We start from the raw sequence: 16,631 nt of genomic DNA, 5'->3' as shown, positions 1-16,631 counted from the left end.
AATGTGTGGAGGACAAAAGGAAATTTTGGAGGAATCACCCCCAGCTCACTAAACATAAAAGTCATGAAAGCAGAAATGCAATCGCCTGCGGCCACACCACCTTGAATAAGCCTGATCTCGTCTGATCTCAGAAGCTAAGCAATGTTGGGCTTGGTTAGTACTTGGATGGGAGACCACCTGGGAATATCAAGTGCTGCAGGCATTACATTTTACAATTGAAATGTGTGGAGGACAAAAGGAAATTTTGGAGGAATCACCCCCAGCTCACTAAACATAAAAGTCATGAAAGCAGAAATGCAATCGCCTGCGGCCACACCACCTTGAATAAGCCTGATCTCGTCTGATCTCAGAAGCTAAGCAATGTTGGGCTTGGTTAGTACTTGGATGGGAGACCACCTGGGAATATCAAGTGCTGCAGGCATTACATTTTACAATTGAAATGTGTGGAGGACAAAAGGAAATTTTGGAGGAATCACCCCCAGCTCACTAAACATAAAAGTCATGAAAGCAGAAATGCAATCGCCTGCGGCCACACCACCTTGAATAAGCCTGATCTCGTCTGATCTCAGAAGCTAAGCAATGTTGGGCTTGGTTAGTACTTGGATGGGAGACCACCTGGGAATATCAAGTGCTGCAGGCATTACATTTTACAATTGAAATGTGTGGAGGACAAAAGGAAATTTTGGAGGAATCACCCCCAGCTCACTAAACATAAAAGTCATGAAAGCAGAAATGCAATCGCCTGCGGCCACACCACCTTGAATAAGCCTGATCTCGTCTGATCTCAGAAGCTAAGCAATGTTGGGCTTGGTTAGTACTTGGATGGGAGACCACCTGGGAATATCAAGTGCTGCAGGCATTACATTTTACAATTGAAATGTGTGGAGGACAAAAGGAAATTTTGGAGGAATCACCCCCAGCTCACTAAACATAAAAGTCATGAAAGCAGAAACGCAATCGCCTGCGGCCACACCACCTTGAATAAGCCTGATCTCAGAAGCTAAGCAATGTTGGGCTTGGTTAGTACTTGGATGGGAGACCACCTGGGAATATCAAGTGCTGCAGGCATTACATTTTTGTAATTACATTTTACAATTGAAATGTGTGGAGGACAAAAGGAAATTTTGGAGGAATCACCCCCAGCTCACTAAACATAAAAGTCATGAAAGCAGAAATGCAATCGCCTGCGGCCACACCACCTTGAATAAGCCTGATCTCGTCTGATCTCAGAAGCTAAGCAATGTTGGGCTTGGTTAGTACTTGGATGGGAGACCACCTGGGAATATCAAGTGCTGCAGGCATTACATTTTTGTCATTACATTTTACAATTGAAATGTGTGGAGGACAAAAGGAAATTTTGGAGGAATCACCCCCAGCTCACTAAACATAAAAGTCATGAAAGCAGAAATGCAATCGCCTGCGGCCACACCACCTTGAATAAGCCTGATCTCGTCTGATCTCAGAAGCTAAGCAATGTTGGGCTTGGTTAGTACTTGGATGGGAGACCACCTGGGAATATCAAGTGCTGCAGGCATTACATTTTTGTAATTACATTTTACAATTGAAATGTGTGGAGGACAAAAGGAAATTTTGGAGGAATCACCCCCAGCTCACTAAACATAAAAGTCATGAAAGCAGAAATGCAATCGCCTGCGGCCACACCACCTTGAATAAGCCTGATCTCGTCTGATCTCAGAAGCTAAGCAATGTTGGGCTTGGTTAGTACTTGGATGGGAGACCACCTGGGAATATCAAGTGCTGCAGGCATTACATTTTTGTAATTACATTTTACAATTGAAATGTGTGGAGGACAAAAGGAAATTTTGGAGGAATCACCCCCAGCTCACTAAACATAAAAGTCATGAAAGCAGAAATGCAATCGCCTGCGGCCACACCACCTTGAATAAGCCTGATCTCAGAAGCTAAGCAATGTTGGGCTTGGTTAGTACTTGGATGGGAGACCACCTGGGAATATCAAGTGCTGCAGGCATTACATTTTACAATTGAAATGTGTGGAGGACAAAAGGAAATTTTGGAGGAATCACCCCCAGCTCACTAAACATAAAAGTCATGAAAGCAGAAATGCAATCGCCTGCGGCCACACCACCTTGAATAAGCCTGATCTCAGAAGCTAAGCAATGTTGGGCTTGGTTAGTACTTGGATGGGAGACCACCTGGGAATATCAAGTGCTGCAGGCATTACATTTTTGTAATTACATTTTACAATTGAAATGTGTGGAGGACAAAAGGAAATTTTGGAGGAATCACCCCCAGCTCACTAAACATAAAAGTCATGAAAGCAGAAATGCAATCGCCTGCGGCCACACCACCTTGAATAAGCCTGATCTCGTCTGATCTCAGAAGCTAAGCAATGTTGGGCTTGGTTAGTACTTGGATGGGAGACCACCTGGGAATATCAAGTGCTGCAGGCATTACATTTTTGTAATTACATTTTACAATTGAAATGTGTGGAGGACAAAAGGAAATTTTGGAGGAATCACCCCCAGCTCACTAAACATAAAAGTCATGAAAGCAGAAATGCAATCGCCTGCGGCCACACCACCTTGAATAAGCCTGATCTCAGAAGCTAAGCAATGTTGGGCTTGGTTAGTACTTGGATGGGAGACCACCTGGGAATATCAAGTGCTGCAGGCATTACATTTTACAATTGAAATGTGTGGAGGACAAAAGGAAATTTTGGAGGAATCACCCCCAGCTCACTAAACATAAAAGTCATGAAAGCAGAAATGCAATCGCCTGCGGCCACACCACCTTGAATAAGCCTGATCTCGTCTGATCTCAGAAGCTAAGCAATGTTGGGCTTGGTTAGTAGTTGGATGGGAGACCACCTGGGAATATCAAGTGCTGCAGGCATTACATTTTTGTAATTACATTTTACAATTGAAATGTGTGGAGGACAAAAGGAAATTTTGGAGGAATCACCCCCAGCTCACTAAACATAAAAGTCATGAAAGCAGAAATGCAATCGCCTGCGGCCACACCACCTTGAATAAGCCTGATCTCAGAAGCTAAGCAATGTTGGGCTTGGTTAGTACTTGGATGGGAGACCACCTGGGAATATCAAGTGCTGCAGGCATTACATTTTACAATTGAAATGTGTGGAGGACAAAAGGAAATTTTGGAGGAATCACCCCCAGCTCACTAAACATAAAAGTCATGAAAGCAGAAATGCAATCGCCTGCGGCCACACCACCTTGAATAAGCCTGATCTCGTCTGATCTCAGAAGCTAAGCAATGTTGGGCTTGGTTAGTACTTGGATGGGAGACCACCTGGGAATATCAAGTGCTGCAGGCATTACATTTTACAATTGAAATGTGTGGAGGACAAAAGGAAATTTTGGAGGAATCACCCCCAGCTCACTAAACATAAAAGTCATGAAAGCAGAAATGCAATCGCCTGCGGCCACACCACCTTGAATAAGCCTGATCTCAGAAGCTAAGCAATGTTGGGCTTGGTTAGTACTTGGATGGGAGACCACCTGGGAATATCAAGTGCTGCAGGCATTACATTTTTGTAATTACATTTTACAATTGAAATGTGTGGAGGACAAAAGGAAATTTTGGAGGAATCACCCCCAGCTCACTAAACATAAAAGTCATGAAAGCAGAAATGCAATCGCCTGCGGCCACACCACCTTGAATAAGCCTGATCTCGTCTGATCTCAGAAGCTAAGCAATGTTGGGCTTGGTTAGTACTTGGATGGGAGACCACCTGGGAAATCAAGTGCTGCAGGCATTACATTTTACAATTGAAATGTGTGGAGGACAAAAGGAAATTTTGGAGGAATCACCCCCAGCTCACTAAACATAAAAGTCATGAAAGCAGAAATGCAATCGCCTGCGGCCACACCACCTTGAATAAGCCTGATCTCAGAAGCTAAGCAATGTTGGGCTTGGTTAGTACTTGGATGGGAGACCACCTGGGAATATCAAGTGCTGCAGGCATTACATTTTACAATTGAAATGTGTGGAGGACAAAAGGAAATTTTGGAGGAATCACCCCCAGCTCACTAAACATAAAAGTCATGAAAGCAGAAATGCAATCGCCTGCGGCCACACCACCTTGAATAAGCCTGATCTCGTCTGATCTCAGAAGCTAAGCAATGTTGGGCTTGGTTAGTACTTGGATGGGAGACCACCTGGGAATATCAAGTGCTGCAGGCATTACATTTTTGTAATTACATTTTACAATTGAAATGTGTGGAGGACAAAAGGAAATTTTGGAGGAATCACCCCCAGCTCACTAAACATAAAAGTCATGAAAGCAGAAATGCAATCGCCTGCGGCCACACCACCTTGAATAAGCCTGATCTCGTCTGATCTCAGAAGCCAAGCAATGTTGGGCTTGGTTAGTACTTGGATGGGAGACCACCTGGGAATATCAAGTGCTGCAGGCATTACATTTTTGTAATTACATTTTACAATTGAAATGTGTGGAGGACAAAAGGAAATTTTGGAGGAATCACCCCCAGCTCACTAAACATAAAAGTCATGAAAGCAGAAATGCAATCGCCTGCGGCCACACCACCTTGAATAAGCCTGATCTCGTCTGATCTCAGAAGCTAAGCAATGTTGGGCTTGGTTAGTACTTGGATGGGAGACCACCTGGGAATATCAAGTGCTGCAGGCATTACATTTTTGTAATTACATTTTACAATTGAAATGTGTGGAGGACAAAAGGAAATTTTGGAGGAATCACCCCCAGCTCACTAAACATAAAAGTCATGAAAGCAGAAATGCAATCGCCTGCGGCCACACCTCCTTGAATAAGCCTGATCTCGTCTGATCTCAGAAGCTAAGCAATGTTGGGCTTGGTTAGTACTTGGATGGGAGACCACCTGGGAATATCAAGTGCTGCAGGCATTACATTTTTGTAATTACATTTTACAATTGAAATGTGTGGAGGACAAAAGGAAATTTTGGAGGAATCACCCCCAGCTCACTAAACATAAAAGTCATGAAAGCAGAAATGCAATCGCCTGCGGCCACACCACCTTGAATAAGCCTGATCTCAGAAGCTAAGCAATGTTGGGCTTGGTTAGTACTTGGATGGGAGACCACCTGGGAATATCAAGTGCTGCAGGCATTACATTTTTGTAATTACATTTTACAATTGAAATGTGTGGAGGACAAAAGGAAATTTTGGAGGAATCACCCCCAGCTCACTAAACATAAAAGTCATGAAAGCAGAAATGCAATCGCCTGCGGCCACACCACCTTGAATAAGCCTGATCTAGTCTGATCTCAGAAGCTAAGCAATGTTGGGCTTGGTTAGTACTTGGATGGGAGACCACCTGGGAATATCAAGTGCTGCAGGCATTACATTTTACAATTGAAATGTGTGGAGGACAAAAGGAAATTTTGGAGGAATCACCCCCAGCTCACTAAACATAAAAGTCATGAAAGCAGAAATGCAATCGCCTGCGGCCACACCACCTTGAATAAGCCTGATCTCAGAAGCTAAGCAATGTTGGGCTTGGTTAGTACTTGGATGGGAGACCACCTGGGAATATCAAGTGCTGCAGGCATTACATTTTACAATTGAAATGTGTGGAGGACAAAAGGAAATTTTGGAGGAATCACCCCCAGCTCACTAAACATAAAAGTCATGAAAGCAGAAATGCAATCGCCTGCGGCCACACCACCTTGAATAAGCCTGATCTCGTCTGATCTCAGAAGCTAAGCAATGTTGGGCTTGGTTAGTACTTGGATGGGAGACCACCTGGGAATATCAAGTGCTGCAGGCATTACATTTTTGTAATTACATTTTACAATTGAAATGTGTGGAGGACAAAAGGAAATTTTGGAGGAATCACCCCCAGCTCACTAAACATAAAAGTCATGAAAGCAGAAATGCAATCGCCTGCGGCCACACCACCTTGAATAAGCCTGATCTCAGAAGCTAAGCAATGTTGGGCTTGGTTAGTACTTGGATGGGAGACCACCTGGGAATATCAAGTGCTGCAGGCATTACATTTTACAATTGAAATGTGTGGAGGACAAAAGGAAATTTTGGAGGAATCACCCCCAGCTCACTAAACATAAAAGTCATGAAAGCAGAAATGCAATCGCCTGCGGCCACACCACCTTGAATAAGCCTGATCTCAGAAGCTAAGCAATGTTGGGCTTGGTTAGTACTTGGATGGGAGACCACCTGGGAATATCAAGTGCTGCAGGCATTACATTTTACAATTGAAATGTGTGGACGACAAAAGGAAATTTTGGAGGAATCACCCCCAGCTCACTAAACATAAAAGTCATGAAAGCAGAAATGCAATCGCCTGCGGCCACACCACCTTGAATAAGCCTGATCTCGTCTGATCTCAGAAGCTAAGCAATGTTGGGCTTGGTTAGTACTTGGATGGGAGACCACCTGGGAATATCAAGTGCTGCAGGCATTACATTTTTGTAATTACATTTTACAATTGAAATGTGTGGAGGACAAAAGGAAATTTTGGAGGAATCACCCCCAGCTCACTAAACATAAAAGTCATGAAAGCAGAAATGCAATCGCCTGCGGCCACACCACCTTGAATAAGCCTGATCTCGTCTGATCTCAGAAGCTAAGCAATGTTGGGCTTGGTTAGTACTTGGATGGGAGACCACCTGGGAATATCAAGTGCTGCAGGCATTACATTTTTGTAATTACATTTTACAATTGAAATGTGTGGAGGACAAAAGGAAATTTTGGAGGAATCACCCCCAGCTCACTAAACATAAAAGTCATGAAAGCAGAAATGCAATCGCCTGCGGCCACACCACCTTGAATAAGCCTGATCTCGTCTGATCTCAGAAGCTAAGCAATGTTGGGCTTGGTTAGTACTTGGATGGGAGACCACCTGGGAATATCAAGTGCTGCAGGCATTACATTTTTGTAATTACATTTTACAATTGAAATGTGTGGAGGACAAAAGGAAATTTTGGAGGAATCACCCCCAGCTCACTAAACATAAAAGTCATGAAAGCAGAAATGCAATCGCCTGCGGCCACACCACCTTGAATAAGCCTGATCTCAGAAGCTAAGCAATGTTGGGCTTGGTTAGTACTTGGATGGGAGACCACCTGGGAATATCAAGTGCTGCAGGCATTACATTTTACAATTGAAATGTGTGGAGGACAAAAGGAAATTTTGGAGGAATCACCCCCAGCTCACTAAACATAAAAGTCATGAAAGCAGAAATGCAATCGCCTGCGGCCACACCACCTTGAATAAGCCTGATCTCAGAAGCTAAGCAATGTTGGGCTTGGTTAGTACTTGGATGGGAGACCACCTGGGAATATCAAGTGCTGCAGGCATTACATTTTACAATTGAAATGTGTGGAGGACAAAAGGAAATTTTGGAGGAATCACCCCCAGCTCACTAAACATAAAAGTCATGAAAGCAGAAATGCAATCGCCTGCGGCCACACCACCTTGAATAAGCCTGATCTCAGAAGCTAAGCAATGTTGGGCTTGGTTAGTACTTGGATGGGAGACCACCTGGGAATATCAAGTGCTGCAGGCATTACATTTTTGTAATTACATTTTACAATTGAAATGTGTGGAGGACAAAAGGAAATTTTGGAGGAATCACCCCCAGCTCACTAAACATAAAAGTCATGAAAGCAGAAATGCAATCGCCTGCGGCCACACCACCTTGAATAAGCCTGATCTCGTCTGATCTCAGAAGCTAAGCAATGTTGGGCTTGGTTAGTACTTGGATGGGAGACCACCTGGGAATATCAAGTGCTGCAGGCATTACATTTTACAATTGAAATGTGTGGAGGACAAAAGGAAATTTTGGAGGAATCACCCCCAGCTCACTAAACATAAAAGTCATGAAAGCAGAAATGCAATCGCCTGCGGCCACACCACCTTGAATAAGCCTGATTTCGTCTGATCTCAGAAGCTAAGCAATGTTGGGCTTGGTTAGTACTTGGATGGGAGACCACCTGGGAATATCAAGTGCTGCAGGCATTACATTTTTGTAATTACATTTTACAATTGAAATGTGTGGAGGACAAAAGGAAATTTTGGAGGAATCACCCCCAGCTCACTAAACATAAAAGTCATGAAAGCAGAAATGCAATCGCCTGCGGCCACACCACCTTGAATAAGCCTGATCTCGTCTGATCTCAGAAGCTAAGCAATGTTGGGCTTGGTTAGTACTTGGATGGGAGACCACCTGGGAATATCAAGTGCTGCAGGCATTACATTTTTGTAATTACATTTTACAATTGAAATGTGTGGAGGACAAAAGGAAATTTTGGAGGAATCACCCCCAGCTCACTAAACATAAAAGTCATGAAAGCAGAAATGCAATCGCCTGCGGCCACACCACCTTGAATAAGCCTGATCTCGTCTGATCTCAGAAGCTAAGCAATGTTGGGCTTGGTTAGTACTTGGATGGGAGACCACCTGGGAATATCAAGTGCTGCAGGCATTACATTTTACAATTGAAATGTGTGGAGGACAAAAGGAAATTTTGGAGGAATCACCCCCAGCTCACTAAACATAAAAGTCATGAAAGCAGAAATGCAATCGCCTGCGGCCACACCACCTTGAATAAGCCTGATCTCGTCTGATCTCAGAAGCTAAGCAATGTTGGGCTTGGTTAGTACTTGGATGGGAGACCACCTGGGAATATCAAGTGCTGCAGGCATTACATTTTTGTAATTACATTTTACAATTGAAATGTGTGGAGGACAAAAGGAAATTTTGGAGGAATCACCCCCAGCTCACTAAACATAAAAGTCATGAAAGCAGAAATGCAATCGCCTGCGGCCACACCACCTTGAATAAGCCTGATCTCGTCTGATCTCAGAAGCTAAGCAATGTTGGGCTTGGTTAGTACTTGGATGGGAGACCACCTGGGAATATCAAGTGCTGCAGGCATTACATTTTTGTAATTACATTTTACAATTGAAATGTGTGGAGGACAAAAGGAAATTTTGGAGGAATCACCCCCAGCTCACTAAACATAAAAGTCATGAAAGCAGAAATGCAATCGCCTGCGGCCACACCACCTTGAATAAGCCTGATCTCGTCTGATCTCAGAAGCTAAGCAATGTTGGGCTTGGTTAGTACTTGGATGGGAGACCACCTGGGAATATCAAGTGCTGCAGGCATTACATTTTACAATTGAAATGTGTGGAGGACAAAAGGAAATTTTGGAGGAATCACCCCCAGCTCACTAAACATAAAAGTCATGAAAGCAGAAATGCAATCGCCTGCGGCCACACCACCTTGAATAAGCCTGATCTCGTCTGATCTCAGAAGCTAAGCAATGTTGGGCTTGGTTAGTACTTGGATGGGAGACCACCTGGGAATATCAAGTGCTGCAGGCATTACATTTTTGTAATTACATTTTACAATTGAAATGTGTGGAGGACAAAAGGAAATTTTGGAGCAATCACCCCCAGCTCACTAAACATAAAAGTCATGAAAGCAGAAATGCAATCGCCTGCGGCCACACCACCTTGAATAAGCCTGATCTCAGAAGCTAAGCAATGTTGGGCTTGGTTAGTACTTGGATGGGAGACCACCTGGGAATATCAAGTGCTGCAGGCATTACATTTTACAATTGAAATGTGTGGAGGACAAAAGGAAATTTTGGAGGAATCACCCCCAGCTCACTAAACATAAAAGTCATGAAAGCAGAAATGCAATCGCCTGCGGCCACACCACCTTGAATAAGCCTGATCTCAGAAGCTAAGCAATGTTGGGCTTGGTTAGTACTTGGATGGGAGACCACCTGGGAATATCAAGTGCTGCAGGCATTACATTTTACAATTGAAATGTGTGGAGGACAAAAGGAAATTTTGGAGGAATCACCCCCAGCTCACTAAACATAAAAGTCATGAAAGCAGAAATGCAATCGCCTGCGGCCACACCACCTTGAATAAGCCTGATCTCAGAAGCTAAGCAATGTTGGGCTTGGTTAGTACTTGGATGGGAGACCACCTGGGAATATCAAGTGCTGCAGGCATTACATTTTACAATTGAAATGTGTGGAGGACAAAAGGAAATTTTGGAGGAATCACCCCCAGCTCACTAAACATAAAAGTCATGAAAGCAGAAATGCAATCGCCTGCGGCCACACCACCTTGAATAAGCCTGATCTCGTCTGATCTCAGAAGCTACGCAATGTTGGGCTTGGTTAGTACTTGGATGGGAGACCACCTGGGAATATCAAGTGCTGCAGGCATTACATTTTACAATTGAAATGTGTGGAGGACAAAAGGAAATTTTGGAGGAATCACCCCCAGCTCACTAAACATAAAAGTCATGAAAGCAGAAATGCAATCGCCTGCGGCCACACCACCTTGAATAAGCCTGATCTCGTCTGATCTCAGAAGCTAAGCAATGTTGGGCTTGGTTAGTACTTGGATGGGAGACCACCTGGGAATATCAAGTGCTGCAGGCATTACATTTTTGTAATTACATTTTACAATTGAAATGTGTGGAGGACAAAAGGAAATTTTGGAGGAATCACCCCCAGCTCACTAAACATAAAAGTCATGAAAGCAGAAATGCAATCGCCTGCGGCCACACCACCTTGAATAAGCCTGATCTCGTCTGATCTCAGAAGCTAAGCAATGTTGGGCTTGGTTAGTACTTGGATGGGAGACCACCTGGGAATATCAAGTGCTGCAGGCATTACATTTTACAATTGAAATGTGTGGAGGACAAAAGGAAATTTTGGAGGAATCACCCCCAGCTCACTAAACATAAAAGTCATGAAAGCAGAAATGCAATCGCCTGCGGCCACACCACCTTGAATAAGCCTGATCTCGTCTGATCTCAGAAGCTAAGCAATGTTGGGCTTGGTTAGTACTTGGATGGGAGACCACCTGGGAATATCAAGTGCTGCAGGCATTACATTTTTGTAATTACATTTTACAATTGAAATGTGTGGAGGACAAAAGGAAATTTTGGAGGAATCACCCCCAGCTCACTAAACATAAAAGTCATGAAAGCAGAAATGCAATCGCCTGCGGCCACACCACCTTGAATAAGCCTGATCTCGTCTGATCTCAGAAGCTAAGCAATGTTGGGCTTGGTTAGTACTTGGATGGGAGACCACCTGGGAATATCAAGTGCTGCAGGCATTACATTTTACAATTGAAATGTGTGGAGGACAAAAGGAAATTTTGGAGGAATCACCCCCAGCTCACTAAACATAAAAGTCATGAAAGCAGAAATGCAATCGCCTGCGGCCACACCACCTTGAATAAGCCTGATCTCGTCTGATCTCAGAAGCTAAGCAATGTTGGGCTTGGTTAGTACTTGGATGGGAGACCACCTGGGAATATCAAGTGCTGCAGGCATTACATTTTACAATTGAAATGTGTGGAGGACAAAAGGAAATTTTGGAGGAATCACCCCCAGCTCACTAAACATAAAAGTCATGAAAGCAGAAATGCAATCGCCTGCGGCCACACCACCTTGAATAAGCCTGTTCTCGTCTGATCTCAGAAGCTAAGCAATGTTGGGCTTGGTTAGTACTTGGATGGGAGACCACCTGGGAATATCAAGTGCTGCAGGCATTACATTTTTGTAATTACATTTTACAATTGAAATGTGTGGAGGACAAAAGGAAATTTTGGAGGAATCACCCCCAGCTCACTAAACATAAAAGTCATGAAAGCAGAAATGCAATCGCCTGCGGCCACACCACCTTGAATAAGCCTGATCTCGTCTGATCTCAGAAGCTAAGCAATGTTGGGCTTGGTTAGTACTTGGATGGGAGACCACCTGGGAATATCAAGTGCTGCAGGCATTACATTTTTGTAATTACATTTTACAATTGAAATGTGTGGAGGACAAAAGGAAATTTTGGAGGAATCACCCCCAGCTCACTAAACATAAAAGTCATGAAAGCAGAAATGCAATCGCCTGCGGCCACACCACCTTGAATAAGCCTGATCTCGTCTGATCTCAGAAGCTAAGCAATGTTGGGCTTGGTTAGTACTTGGATGGGAGACCACCTGGGAATATCAAGTGCTGCAGGCATTACATTTTTGTAATTACATTTTACAATTGAAATGTGTGGAGGACAAAAGGAAATTTTGGAGGAATCACCCCCAGCTCACTAAACATAAAAGTCATGAAAGCAGAAATGCAATCGCCTGCGGCCACACCACCTTGAATAAGCCTGATCTCAGAAGCTAAGCAATGTTGGGCTTGGTTAGTACTTGGATGGGAGACCACCTGGGAATATCAAGTGCTGCAGGCATTACATTTTACAATTGAAATGTGTGGAGGACAAAAGGAAATTTTGGAGGAATCACCCCCAGCTCACTAAACATAAAAGTCATGAAAGCAGAAATGCAATCGCCTGCGGCCACACCACCTTGAATAAGCCTGATCTCAGAAGCTAAGCAATGTTGGGCTTGGTTAGTACTTGGATGGGAGACCACCTGGGAATATCAAGTGCTGCAGGCATTACATTTTTGTAATTACATTTTACAATTGAAATGTGTGGAGGACAAAAGGAAATTTTGGAGGAATCACCCCCAGCTCACTAAACATAAAAGTCATGAAAGCAGAAATGCAATCGCCTGCGGCCACACCACCTTGAATAAGCCTGATCTCGTCTGATCTCAGAAGCTAAGCAATGTTGGGCTTGGTTAGTACTTGGATGGGAGACCACCTGGGAATATCAAGTGCTGCAGGCATTACATTTTACAATTGAAATGTGTGGAGGACAAAAGGAAATTTTGGAGGAATCACCCCCAGCTCACTAAACATAAAAGTCATGAAAGCAGAAATGCAATCGCCTGCGGCCACACCACCTTGAATAAGCCTGATCTCGTCTGATCTCAGAAGCTAAGCAATGTTGGGCTTGGTTAGTACTTGGATGGGAGACCACCTGGGAATATCAAGTGCTGCAGGCATTACATTTTACAATTGAAATGTGTGGAGGACAAAAGGAAATTTTGGAGGAATCACCCCCAGCTCACTAAACATAAAAGTCATGAAAGCAGAAATGCAATCGCCTGCGGCCACACCACCTTGAATAAGCCTGATCTCAGAAGCTAAGCAATGTTGGGCTTGGTTAGTACTTGGATGGGAGGCCACCTGGGAATATCAAGTGCTGCAGGCATTACATTTTTGTAATTACATTTTACAATTGAAATGTGTGGAGGACAAAAGGAAATTTTGGAGGAATCACCCCCAGCTCACTAAACATAAAAGTCATGAAAGCAGAAATGCAATCGCCTGCGGCCACACCACCTTGAATAAGCCTGATCTCAGAAGCTAAGCAATGTTGGGCTTGGTTAGTACTTTGATGGGAGACCACCTGGGAATATCAAGTGCTGCAGGCATTACATTTTACAATTGAAATGTGTGGAGGACAAAAGGAAATTTTGGAGGAATCACCCCCAGCTCACTAAACATAAAAGTCATGAAAGCAGAAATGCAATCGCCTGCGGCCACACCACCTTGAATAAGCCTGATCTCAGAAGCTAAGCAATGTTGGGCTTGGTTAGTACTTGGATGGGAGACCACCTGGGAATATCAAGTGCTGCAGGCATTACATTTTTGTAATTACATTTTACAATTGAAATGTGTGGAGGACAAAAGGAAATTTTGGAGGAATCACCCCCAGCTCACTAAACATAAAAGTCATGAAAGCAGAAATGCAATCGCCTGCGGCCACACCACCTTGAATAAGCCTGATCTCGTCTGATCTCAGAAGCTAAGCAATGTTGGGCTTGGTTAGTACTTGGATGGGAGACCACCTGGGAATATCAAGTGCTGCAGGCATTACATTTTACAATTGAAATGTGTGGAGGACAAAAGGAAATTTTGGAGGAATCACCCCCAGCTCACTAAACATAAAAGTCATGAAAGCAGAAATGCAATCGCCTGCGGCCACACCACCTTGAATAAGCCTGATCTCAGAAGCTAAGCAATGTTGGGCTTGGTTAGTACTTGGATGGGAGACCACCTGGGAATATCAAGTGCTGCAGGCATTACATTTTACAATTGAAATGTGTGGAGGACAAAAGGAAATTTTGGAGGAATCACCCCCAGCTCACTAAACATAAAAGTCATGAAAGCAGAAATGCAATCGCCTGCGGCCACACCACCTTGAATAAGCCTGATCTCGTCTGATCTCAGAAGCTAAGCAATGTTGGGCTTGGTTAGTACTTGGATGGGAGACCACCTGGGAATATCAAGTGCTGCAGGCATTACATTTTACAATTGAAATGTGTGGAGGACAATAGGAAATTTTGGAGGAATCACCCCCAGCTCACTAAACATAAAAGTCATGAAAGCAGAAATGCAATCGCCTGCGGCCACACCACCTTGAATAAGCCTGATCTCAGAAGCTAAGCAATGTTGGGCTTGGTTAGTACTTGGATGGGAGGCCACCTGGGAATATCAAGTGCTGCAGGCATTACATTTTTGTAATTACATTTTACAATTGAAATGTGTGGACAAAAGGAAATTTTGGAGGAATCACCCCCAGCTCACTAAACATAAAAGTCATGAAAGCAGAAATGCAATCGCCTGCGGCCACACCACCTTGAATAAGCCTGATCTCAGAAGCTAAGCAATGTTGGGCTTGGTTAGTACTTGGATGGGAGACCACCTGGGAATATCAAGTGCTGCAGGCATTACATTTTACAATTGAAATGTGTGGAGGACAAAAGGAAATTTTGGAGGAATCACCCCCAGCTCACTAAACATAAAAGTCATGAAAGCAGAAATGCAATCGCCTGCGGCCACACCACCTTGAATAAGCCTGATCTCAGAAGCTAAGCAATGTTGGGCTTGGTTAGTACTTGGATGGGAGACCACCTGGGAATATCAAGTGCTGCAGGCATTACATTTTTGTAATTACATTTTACAATTGAAATGTGTGGACAAAAGGAAATTTTGGAGGAATCACCCCCAGCTCACTAAACATAAAAGTCATGAAAGCAGAAATGCAATCGCCTGCGGCCACACCACCTTGAATAAGCCTGATCTCAGAAGCTAAGCAATGTTGGGCTTGGTTAGTACTTGGATGGGAGACCACCTGGGAATATCAAGTGCTGCAGGCATTACATTTTTGTAATTACATTTTACAATTGAAATGTGTGGAGGACAAAAGGAAATTTTGGAGGAATCACCCCCAGCTCACTAAACATAAAAGTCATGAAAGCAGAACAGCAATCGCCTGCGGCCACACCACCTTGAATAAGCCTGATCTCGTCTGATCTCAGAAGCTAAGCAATGTTGGGCTTGGTTAGTACTTGGATGGGAGACCACCTGGGAATATCAAGTGCTGCAGGCATTACATTTTTGTAATTACATTTTACAATTGAAATGTGTGGAGGACAAAAGGAAATTTTGGAGGAATCACCCCCAGCTCACTAAACATAAAAGTCATGAAAGCAGAAATGCAATCGCCTGCGGCCACACCACCTTGAATAAGCCTGATCTCAGAAGCTAAGCAATGTTGGGCTTGGTTAGTACTTGGATGGGAGACCACCTGGGAATATCAAGTGCTGCAGGCATTACATTTTTGTAATTACATTTTACAATTGAAATGTGTGGAGGACAAAAGGAAATTTTGGAGGAATCACCCCCAGCTCACTAAACATAAAAGTCATGAAAGCAGAACAGCAATCGCCTGCGGCCACACCACCTTGAATAAGCCTGATCTCGTCTGATCTCAGAAGCTAAGCAATGTTGGGCTTGGTTAGTACTTGGATGGGAGACCACCTGGGAATATCAAGTGCTGCAGGCATTACATTTTTGTAATTACATTTTACAATTGAAATGTGTGGAGGACAAAAGGAAATTTTGGAGGAATCACCCCCAGCTCACTAAACATAAAAGTCATGAAAGCAGAAATGCAATCGCCTGCGGCCACACCACCTTGAATAAGCCTGATCTCAGAAGCTAAGCAATGTTGGGCTTGGTTAGTACTTGGATGGGAGACCACCTGGGAATATCAAGTGCTGCAGGCATTACATTTTTGTAATTACATTTTACAATTGAAATGTGTGGAGGACAAAAGGAAATTTTGGAGGAATCACCCCCAGCTCACTAAACATAAAAGTCATGAAAGCAGAAATGCAATCGCCTGCGGCCACACCACCTTGAATAAGCCTGATCTCAGAAGCTAAGCAATGTTGGGCTTGGTTAGTACTTGGATGGGAGGCCACCTGGGAATATCAAGTGCTGCAGGCATTACATTTTTGTAATTACATTTTACAATTGAAATGTGTGGAGGACAATAGGAAATTTTGGAGGAATCACCCCCAGCTCACTAAACATAAAAGTCATGAAAGCAGAAATGCAATCGCCTGCGGCCACACCACCTTGAATAAGCCTGATCTCAGAAGCTAAGCAATGTTGGGCTTGGTTAGTACTTGGATGGGAGACCACCTGGGAATATCAAGTGCTGCAGGCATTACATTTTACAATTGAAATGTGTGGAGGACAAAAGGAAATTTTGGAGGAATCACCCCCAGCTCACTAAACATAAAAGTCATGAAAGCAGAAATGCAATCGCCTGCGGCCACACCACCTTGAATAAGCCTGATCTCAGAAGCTAAGCAATGTTGGGCTTGGTTAGTACTTGGATGGGAGGCCACCTGGGAATATCAAGTGCTGCAGGCATTAC

At 43.7% G+C, this 16,631-nt stretch overlaps 43 non-coding genes and 32 pseudogenes across 43 annotated transcripts; all 75 read left to right on the top strand.

Moving 5' to 3' along the window:
* Window positions 1–83: 83 nt before the first annotated feature.
* LOC131726937 (5S ribosomal RNA) lies at window positions 84–202 on the top strand. The gene has a single exon (XR_009321746.1). It is a non-coding gene; the product is annotated as a 5S ribosomal RNA (ribosomal RNA).
* Window positions 203–302: 100 nt separating this feature from the next.
* Window positions 303–421, top strand: LOC131726936 (5S ribosomal RNA). The gene has a single exon (XR_009321745.1). It is a non-coding gene; the product is annotated as a 5S ribosomal RNA (ribosomal RNA).
* Window positions 422–521: 100 nt separating this feature from the next.
* On the top strand, window positions 522–640 carry LOC131726935 (5S ribosomal RNA). Its single transcript, XR_009321744.1, has one exon. It is a non-coding gene; the product is annotated as a 5S ribosomal RNA (ribosomal RNA).
* Window positions 641–740: 100 nt separating this feature from the next.
* Window positions 741–859, top strand: LOC131726934 (5S ribosomal RNA). The gene has a single exon (XR_009321743.1). It is a non-coding gene; the product is annotated as a 5S ribosomal RNA (ribosomal RNA).
* Window positions 860–959: 100 nt separating this feature from the next.
* LOC131726643 (5S ribosomal RNA) lies at window positions 960–1,068 on the top strand (annotated as a pseudogene).
* Window positions 1,069–1,182: 114 nt separating this feature from the next.
* On the top strand, window positions 1,183–1,301 carry LOC131726933 (5S ribosomal RNA). The gene has a single exon (XR_009321742.1). It is a non-coding gene; the product is annotated as a 5S ribosomal RNA (ribosomal RNA).
* Window positions 1,302–1,415: 114 nt separating this feature from the next.
* Window positions 1,416–1,534, top strand: LOC131726932 (5S ribosomal RNA). The gene has a single exon (XR_009321741.1). It is a non-coding gene; the product is annotated as a 5S ribosomal RNA (ribosomal RNA).
* Window positions 1,535–1,648: 114 nt separating this feature from the next.
* Window positions 1,649–1,767, top strand: LOC131726931 (5S ribosomal RNA). The gene has a single exon (XR_009321740.1). It is a non-coding gene; the product is annotated as a 5S ribosomal RNA (ribosomal RNA).
* A 114-nt stretch (window positions 1,768–1,881) lies between these two features.
* LOC131726642 (5S ribosomal RNA) lies at window positions 1,882–1,990 on the top strand (annotated as a pseudogene).
* Window positions 1,991–2,090: 100 nt separating this feature from the next.
* LOC131726641 (5S ribosomal RNA) lies at window positions 2,091–2,199 on the top strand (annotated as a pseudogene).
* A 114-nt stretch (window positions 2,200–2,313) lies between these two features.
* Window positions 2,314–2,432, top strand: LOC131726929 (5S ribosomal RNA). The gene has a single exon (XR_009321738.1). It is a non-coding gene; the product is annotated as a 5S ribosomal RNA (ribosomal RNA).
* A 114-nt stretch (window positions 2,433–2,546) lies between these two features.
* Window positions 2,547–2,655, top strand: LOC131726639 (5S ribosomal RNA; annotated as a pseudogene).
* Window positions 2,656–2,755: 100 nt separating this feature from the next.
* On the top strand, window positions 2,756–2,874 carry LOC131726243 (5S ribosomal RNA). Its single transcript, XR_009321426.1, has one exon. It is a non-coding gene; the product is annotated as a 5S ribosomal RNA (ribosomal RNA).
* Window positions 2,875–2,988: 114 nt separating this feature from the next.
* LOC131726638 (5S ribosomal RNA) lies at window positions 2,989–3,097 on the top strand (annotated as a pseudogene).
* Window positions 3,098–3,197: 100 nt separating this feature from the next.
* On the top strand, window positions 3,198–3,316 carry LOC131726928 (5S ribosomal RNA). Its single transcript, XR_009321737.1, has one exon. It is a non-coding gene; the product is annotated as a 5S ribosomal RNA (ribosomal RNA).
* Window positions 3,317–3,416: 100 nt separating this feature from the next.
* LOC131726637 (5S ribosomal RNA) lies at window positions 3,417–3,525 on the top strand (annotated as a pseudogene).
* A 114-nt stretch (window positions 3,526–3,639) lies between these two features.
* On the top strand, window positions 3,640–3,757 carry LOC131726125 (5S ribosomal RNA). Its single transcript, XR_009321308.1, has one exon. It is a non-coding gene; the product is annotated as a 5S ribosomal RNA (ribosomal RNA).
* A 100-nt stretch (window positions 3,758–3,857) lies between these two features.
* On the top strand, window positions 3,858–3,966 carry LOC131726636 (5S ribosomal RNA; annotated as a pseudogene).
* A 100-nt stretch (window positions 3,967–4,066) lies between these two features.
* LOC131726927 (5S ribosomal RNA) lies at window positions 4,067–4,185 on the top strand. The gene has a single exon (XR_009321736.1). It is a non-coding gene; the product is annotated as a 5S ribosomal RNA (ribosomal RNA).
* A 114-nt stretch (window positions 4,186–4,299) lies between these two features.
* LOC131726184 (5S ribosomal RNA) lies at window positions 4,300–4,418 on the top strand. Its single transcript, XR_009321366.1, has one exon. It is a non-coding gene; the product is annotated as a 5S ribosomal RNA (ribosomal RNA).
* A 114-nt stretch (window positions 4,419–4,532) lies between these two features.
* Window positions 4,533–4,651, top strand: LOC131726926 (5S ribosomal RNA). The gene has a single exon (XR_009321735.1). It is a non-coding gene; the product is annotated as a 5S ribosomal RNA (ribosomal RNA).
* Window positions 4,652–4,765: 114 nt separating this feature from the next.
* On the top strand, window positions 4,766–4,884 carry LOC131726115 (5S ribosomal RNA). Its single transcript, XR_009321298.1, has one exon. It is a non-coding gene; the product is annotated as a 5S ribosomal RNA (ribosomal RNA).
* A 114-nt stretch (window positions 4,885–4,998) lies between these two features.
* On the top strand, window positions 4,999–5,107 carry LOC131726634 (5S ribosomal RNA; annotated as a pseudogene).
* Window positions 5,108–5,221: 114 nt separating this feature from the next.
* On the top strand, window positions 5,222–5,340 carry LOC131726380 (5S ribosomal RNA). Its single transcript, XR_009321569.1, has one exon. It is a non-coding gene; the product is annotated as a 5S ribosomal RNA (ribosomal RNA).
* A 100-nt stretch (window positions 5,341–5,440) lies between these two features.
* On the top strand, window positions 5,441–5,549 carry LOC131726633 (5S ribosomal RNA; annotated as a pseudogene).
* A 100-nt stretch (window positions 5,550–5,649) lies between these two features.
* LOC131726925 (5S ribosomal RNA) lies at window positions 5,650–5,768 on the top strand. The gene has a single exon (XR_009321734.1). It is a non-coding gene; the product is annotated as a 5S ribosomal RNA (ribosomal RNA).
* Window positions 5,769–5,882: 114 nt separating this feature from the next.
* On the top strand, window positions 5,883–5,991 carry LOC131726632 (5S ribosomal RNA; annotated as a pseudogene).
* A 100-nt stretch (window positions 5,992–6,091) lies between these two features.
* LOC131726631 (5S ribosomal RNA) lies at window positions 6,092–6,200 on the top strand (annotated as a pseudogene).
* Window positions 6,201–6,300: 100 nt separating this feature from the next.
* On the top strand, window positions 6,301–6,419 carry LOC131726924 (5S ribosomal RNA). Its single transcript, XR_009321733.1, has one exon. It is a non-coding gene; the product is annotated as a 5S ribosomal RNA (ribosomal RNA).
* A 114-nt stretch (window positions 6,420–6,533) lies between these two features.
* Window positions 6,534–6,652, top strand: LOC131726923 (5S ribosomal RNA). The gene has a single exon (XR_009321732.1). It is a non-coding gene; the product is annotated as a 5S ribosomal RNA (ribosomal RNA).
* Window positions 6,653–6,766: 114 nt separating this feature from the next.
* LOC131726922 (5S ribosomal RNA) lies at window positions 6,767–6,885 on the top strand. The gene has a single exon (XR_009321731.1). It is a non-coding gene; the product is annotated as a 5S ribosomal RNA (ribosomal RNA).
* A 114-nt stretch (window positions 6,886–6,999) lies between these two features.
* Window positions 7,000–7,108, top strand: LOC131726630 (5S ribosomal RNA; annotated as a pseudogene).
* Window positions 7,109–7,208: 100 nt separating this feature from the next.
* Window positions 7,209–7,317, top strand: LOC131726629 (5S ribosomal RNA; annotated as a pseudogene).
* Window positions 7,318–7,417: 100 nt separating this feature from the next.
* LOC131726628 (5S ribosomal RNA) lies at window positions 7,418–7,526 on the top strand (annotated as a pseudogene).
* Window positions 7,527–7,640: 114 nt separating this feature from the next.
* On the top strand, window positions 7,641–7,759 carry LOC131726921 (5S ribosomal RNA). Its single transcript, XR_009321730.1, has one exon. It is a non-coding gene; the product is annotated as a 5S ribosomal RNA (ribosomal RNA).
* A 100-nt stretch (window positions 7,760–7,859) lies between these two features.
* On the top strand, window positions 7,860–7,978 carry LOC131726212 (5S ribosomal RNA). Its single transcript, XR_009321395.1, has one exon. It is a non-coding gene; the product is annotated as a 5S ribosomal RNA (ribosomal RNA).
* Window positions 7,979–8,092: 114 nt separating this feature from the next.
* LOC131726920 (5S ribosomal RNA) lies at window positions 8,093–8,211 on the top strand. The gene has a single exon (XR_009321729.1). It is a non-coding gene; the product is annotated as a 5S ribosomal RNA (ribosomal RNA).
* A 114-nt stretch (window positions 8,212–8,325) lies between these two features.
* Window positions 8,326–8,444, top strand: LOC131726918 (5S ribosomal RNA). The gene has a single exon (XR_009321727.1). It is a non-coding gene; the product is annotated as a 5S ribosomal RNA (ribosomal RNA).
* A 100-nt stretch (window positions 8,445–8,544) lies between these two features.
* Window positions 8,545–8,663, top strand: LOC131726917 (5S ribosomal RNA). Its single transcript, XR_009321726.1, has one exon. It is a non-coding gene; the product is annotated as a 5S ribosomal RNA (ribosomal RNA).
* A 114-nt stretch (window positions 8,664–8,777) lies between these two features.
* Window positions 8,778–8,896, top strand: LOC131726916 (5S ribosomal RNA). Its single transcript, XR_009321725.1, has one exon. It is a non-coding gene; the product is annotated as a 5S ribosomal RNA (ribosomal RNA).
* A 114-nt stretch (window positions 8,897–9,010) lies between these two features.
* Window positions 9,011–9,129, top strand: LOC131726915 (5S ribosomal RNA). Its single transcript, XR_009321724.1, has one exon. It is a non-coding gene; the product is annotated as a 5S ribosomal RNA (ribosomal RNA).
* A 100-nt stretch (window positions 9,130–9,229) lies between these two features.
* LOC131726914 (5S ribosomal RNA) lies at window positions 9,230–9,348 on the top strand. The gene has a single exon (XR_009321723.1). It is a non-coding gene; the product is annotated as a 5S ribosomal RNA (ribosomal RNA).
* A 114-nt stretch (window positions 9,349–9,462) lies between these two features.
* Window positions 9,463–9,571, top strand: LOC131726627 (5S ribosomal RNA; annotated as a pseudogene).
* A 100-nt stretch (window positions 9,572–9,671) lies between these two features.
* Window positions 9,672–9,780, top strand: LOC131726626 (5S ribosomal RNA; annotated as a pseudogene).
* Window positions 9,781–9,880: 100 nt separating this feature from the next.
* Window positions 9,881–9,989, top strand: LOC131726625 (5S ribosomal RNA; annotated as a pseudogene).
* A 100-nt stretch (window positions 9,990–10,089) lies between these two features.
* Window positions 10,090–10,208, top strand: LOC131726391 (5S ribosomal RNA). The gene has a single exon (XR_009321580.1). It is a non-coding gene; the product is annotated as a 5S ribosomal RNA (ribosomal RNA).
* A 100-nt stretch (window positions 10,209–10,308) lies between these two features.
* On the top strand, window positions 10,309–10,427 carry LOC131726913 (5S ribosomal RNA). The gene has a single exon (XR_009321722.1). It is a non-coding gene; the product is annotated as a 5S ribosomal RNA (ribosomal RNA).
* A 114-nt stretch (window positions 10,428–10,541) lies between these two features.
* LOC131726912 (5S ribosomal RNA) lies at window positions 10,542–10,660 on the top strand. The gene has a single exon (XR_009321721.1). It is a non-coding gene; the product is annotated as a 5S ribosomal RNA (ribosomal RNA).
* A 100-nt stretch (window positions 10,661–10,760) lies between these two features.
* On the top strand, window positions 10,761–10,879 carry LOC131726911 (5S ribosomal RNA). Its single transcript, XR_009321720.1, has one exon. It is a non-coding gene; the product is annotated as a 5S ribosomal RNA (ribosomal RNA).
* Window positions 10,880–10,993: 114 nt separating this feature from the next.
* LOC131726910 (5S ribosomal RNA) lies at window positions 10,994–11,112 on the top strand. Its single transcript, XR_009321719.1, has one exon. It is a non-coding gene; the product is annotated as a 5S ribosomal RNA (ribosomal RNA).
* A 100-nt stretch (window positions 11,113–11,212) lies between these two features.
* Window positions 11,213–11,331, top strand: LOC131726909 (5S ribosomal RNA). Its single transcript, XR_009321718.1, has one exon. It is a non-coding gene; the product is annotated as a 5S ribosomal RNA (ribosomal RNA).
* A 100-nt stretch (window positions 11,332–11,431) lies between these two features.
* Window positions 11,432–11,550, top strand: LOC131726378 (5S ribosomal RNA). Its single transcript, XR_009321567.1, has one exon. It is a non-coding gene; the product is annotated as a 5S ribosomal RNA (ribosomal RNA).
* A 114-nt stretch (window positions 11,551–11,664) lies between these two features.
* LOC131726907 (5S ribosomal RNA) lies at window positions 11,665–11,783 on the top strand. The gene has a single exon (XR_009321716.1). It is a non-coding gene; the product is annotated as a 5S ribosomal RNA (ribosomal RNA).
* Window positions 11,784–11,897: 114 nt separating this feature from the next.
* LOC131726906 (5S ribosomal RNA) lies at window positions 11,898–12,016 on the top strand. The gene has a single exon (XR_009321715.1). It is a non-coding gene; the product is annotated as a 5S ribosomal RNA (ribosomal RNA).
* Window positions 12,017–12,130: 114 nt separating this feature from the next.
* LOC131726623 (5S ribosomal RNA) lies at window positions 12,131–12,239 on the top strand (annotated as a pseudogene).
* Window positions 12,240–12,339: 100 nt separating this feature from the next.
* Window positions 12,340–12,448, top strand: LOC131726622 (5S ribosomal RNA; annotated as a pseudogene).
* A 114-nt stretch (window positions 12,449–12,562) lies between these two features.
* Window positions 12,563–12,681, top strand: LOC131726905 (5S ribosomal RNA). Its single transcript, XR_009321714.1, has one exon. It is a non-coding gene; the product is annotated as a 5S ribosomal RNA (ribosomal RNA).
* A 100-nt stretch (window positions 12,682–12,781) lies between these two features.
* LOC131726904 (5S ribosomal RNA) lies at window positions 12,782–12,900 on the top strand. The gene has a single exon (XR_009321713.1). It is a non-coding gene; the product is annotated as a 5S ribosomal RNA (ribosomal RNA).
* A 100-nt stretch (window positions 12,901–13,000) lies between these two features.
* LOC131726812 (5S ribosomal RNA) lies at window positions 13,001–13,109 on the top strand (annotated as a pseudogene).
* Window positions 13,110–13,223: 114 nt separating this feature from the next.
* On the top strand, window positions 13,224–13,332 carry LOC131726788 (5S ribosomal RNA; annotated as a pseudogene).
* A 100-nt stretch (window positions 13,333–13,432) lies between these two features.
* Window positions 13,433–13,541, top strand: LOC131726621 (5S ribosomal RNA; annotated as a pseudogene).
* A 114-nt stretch (window positions 13,542–13,655) lies between these two features.
* LOC131726903 (5S ribosomal RNA) lies at window positions 13,656–13,774 on the top strand. The gene has a single exon (XR_009321712.1). It is a non-coding gene; the product is annotated as a 5S ribosomal RNA (ribosomal RNA).
* Window positions 13,775–13,874: 100 nt separating this feature from the next.
* On the top strand, window positions 13,875–13,983 carry LOC131726620 (5S ribosomal RNA; annotated as a pseudogene).
* Window positions 13,984–14,083: 100 nt separating this feature from the next.
* On the top strand, window positions 14,084–14,202 carry LOC131726902 (5S ribosomal RNA). The gene has a single exon (XR_009321711.1). It is a non-coding gene; the product is annotated as a 5S ribosomal RNA (ribosomal RNA).
* Window positions 14,203–14,302: 100 nt separating this feature from the next.
* On the top strand, window positions 14,303–14,411 carry LOC131726811 (5S ribosomal RNA; annotated as a pseudogene).
* Window positions 14,412–14,522: 111 nt separating this feature from the next.
* Window positions 14,523–14,631, top strand: LOC131726619 (5S ribosomal RNA; annotated as a pseudogene).
* A 100-nt stretch (window positions 14,632–14,731) lies between these two features.
* On the top strand, window positions 14,732–14,840 carry LOC131726618 (5S ribosomal RNA; annotated as a pseudogene).
* Window positions 14,841–14,951: 111 nt separating this feature from the next.
* Window positions 14,952–15,060, top strand: LOC131726617 (5S ribosomal RNA; annotated as a pseudogene).
* Window positions 15,061–15,174: 114 nt separating this feature from the next.
* Window positions 15,175–15,293, top strand: LOC131726901 (5S ribosomal RNA). Its single transcript, XR_009321710.1, has one exon. It is a non-coding gene; the product is annotated as a 5S ribosomal RNA (ribosomal RNA).
* Window positions 15,294–15,407: 114 nt separating this feature from the next.
* LOC131726616 (5S ribosomal RNA) lies at window positions 15,408–15,516 on the top strand (annotated as a pseudogene).
* A 114-nt stretch (window positions 15,517–15,630) lies between these two features.
* LOC131726900 (5S ribosomal RNA) lies at window positions 15,631–15,749 on the top strand. The gene has a single exon (XR_009321709.1). It is a non-coding gene; the product is annotated as a 5S ribosomal RNA (ribosomal RNA).
* Window positions 15,750–15,863: 114 nt separating this feature from the next.
* LOC131726615 (5S ribosomal RNA) lies at window positions 15,864–15,972 on the top strand (annotated as a pseudogene).
* A 114-nt stretch (window positions 15,973–16,086) lies between these two features.
* Window positions 16,087–16,195, top strand: LOC131726810 (5S ribosomal RNA; annotated as a pseudogene).
* Window positions 16,196–16,309: 114 nt separating this feature from the next.
* On the top strand, window positions 16,310–16,418 carry LOC131726614 (5S ribosomal RNA; annotated as a pseudogene).
* Window positions 16,419–16,518: 100 nt separating this feature from the next.
* Window positions 16,519–16,627, top strand: LOC131726809 (5S ribosomal RNA; annotated as a pseudogene).
* The last annotated feature ends 4 nt before the right edge of the window (window positions 16,628–16,631 follow it).

Source organism: Acipenser ruthenus, unplaced genomic scaffold (genome assembly GCF_902713425.1).
Source record: "Acipenser ruthenus unplaced genomic scaffold, fAciRut3.2 maternal haplotype, whole genome shotgun sequence".
In the NCBI taxonomy this organism is placed as follows: Eukaryota; Metazoa; Chordata; class Actinopteri; order Acipenseriformes; family Acipenseridae; genus Acipenser; species Acipenser ruthenus.
The sequence above is the reverse complement of the archived record's forward strand: the minus strand, read 5'-3'. Positions and strand labels throughout refer to the sequence as shown.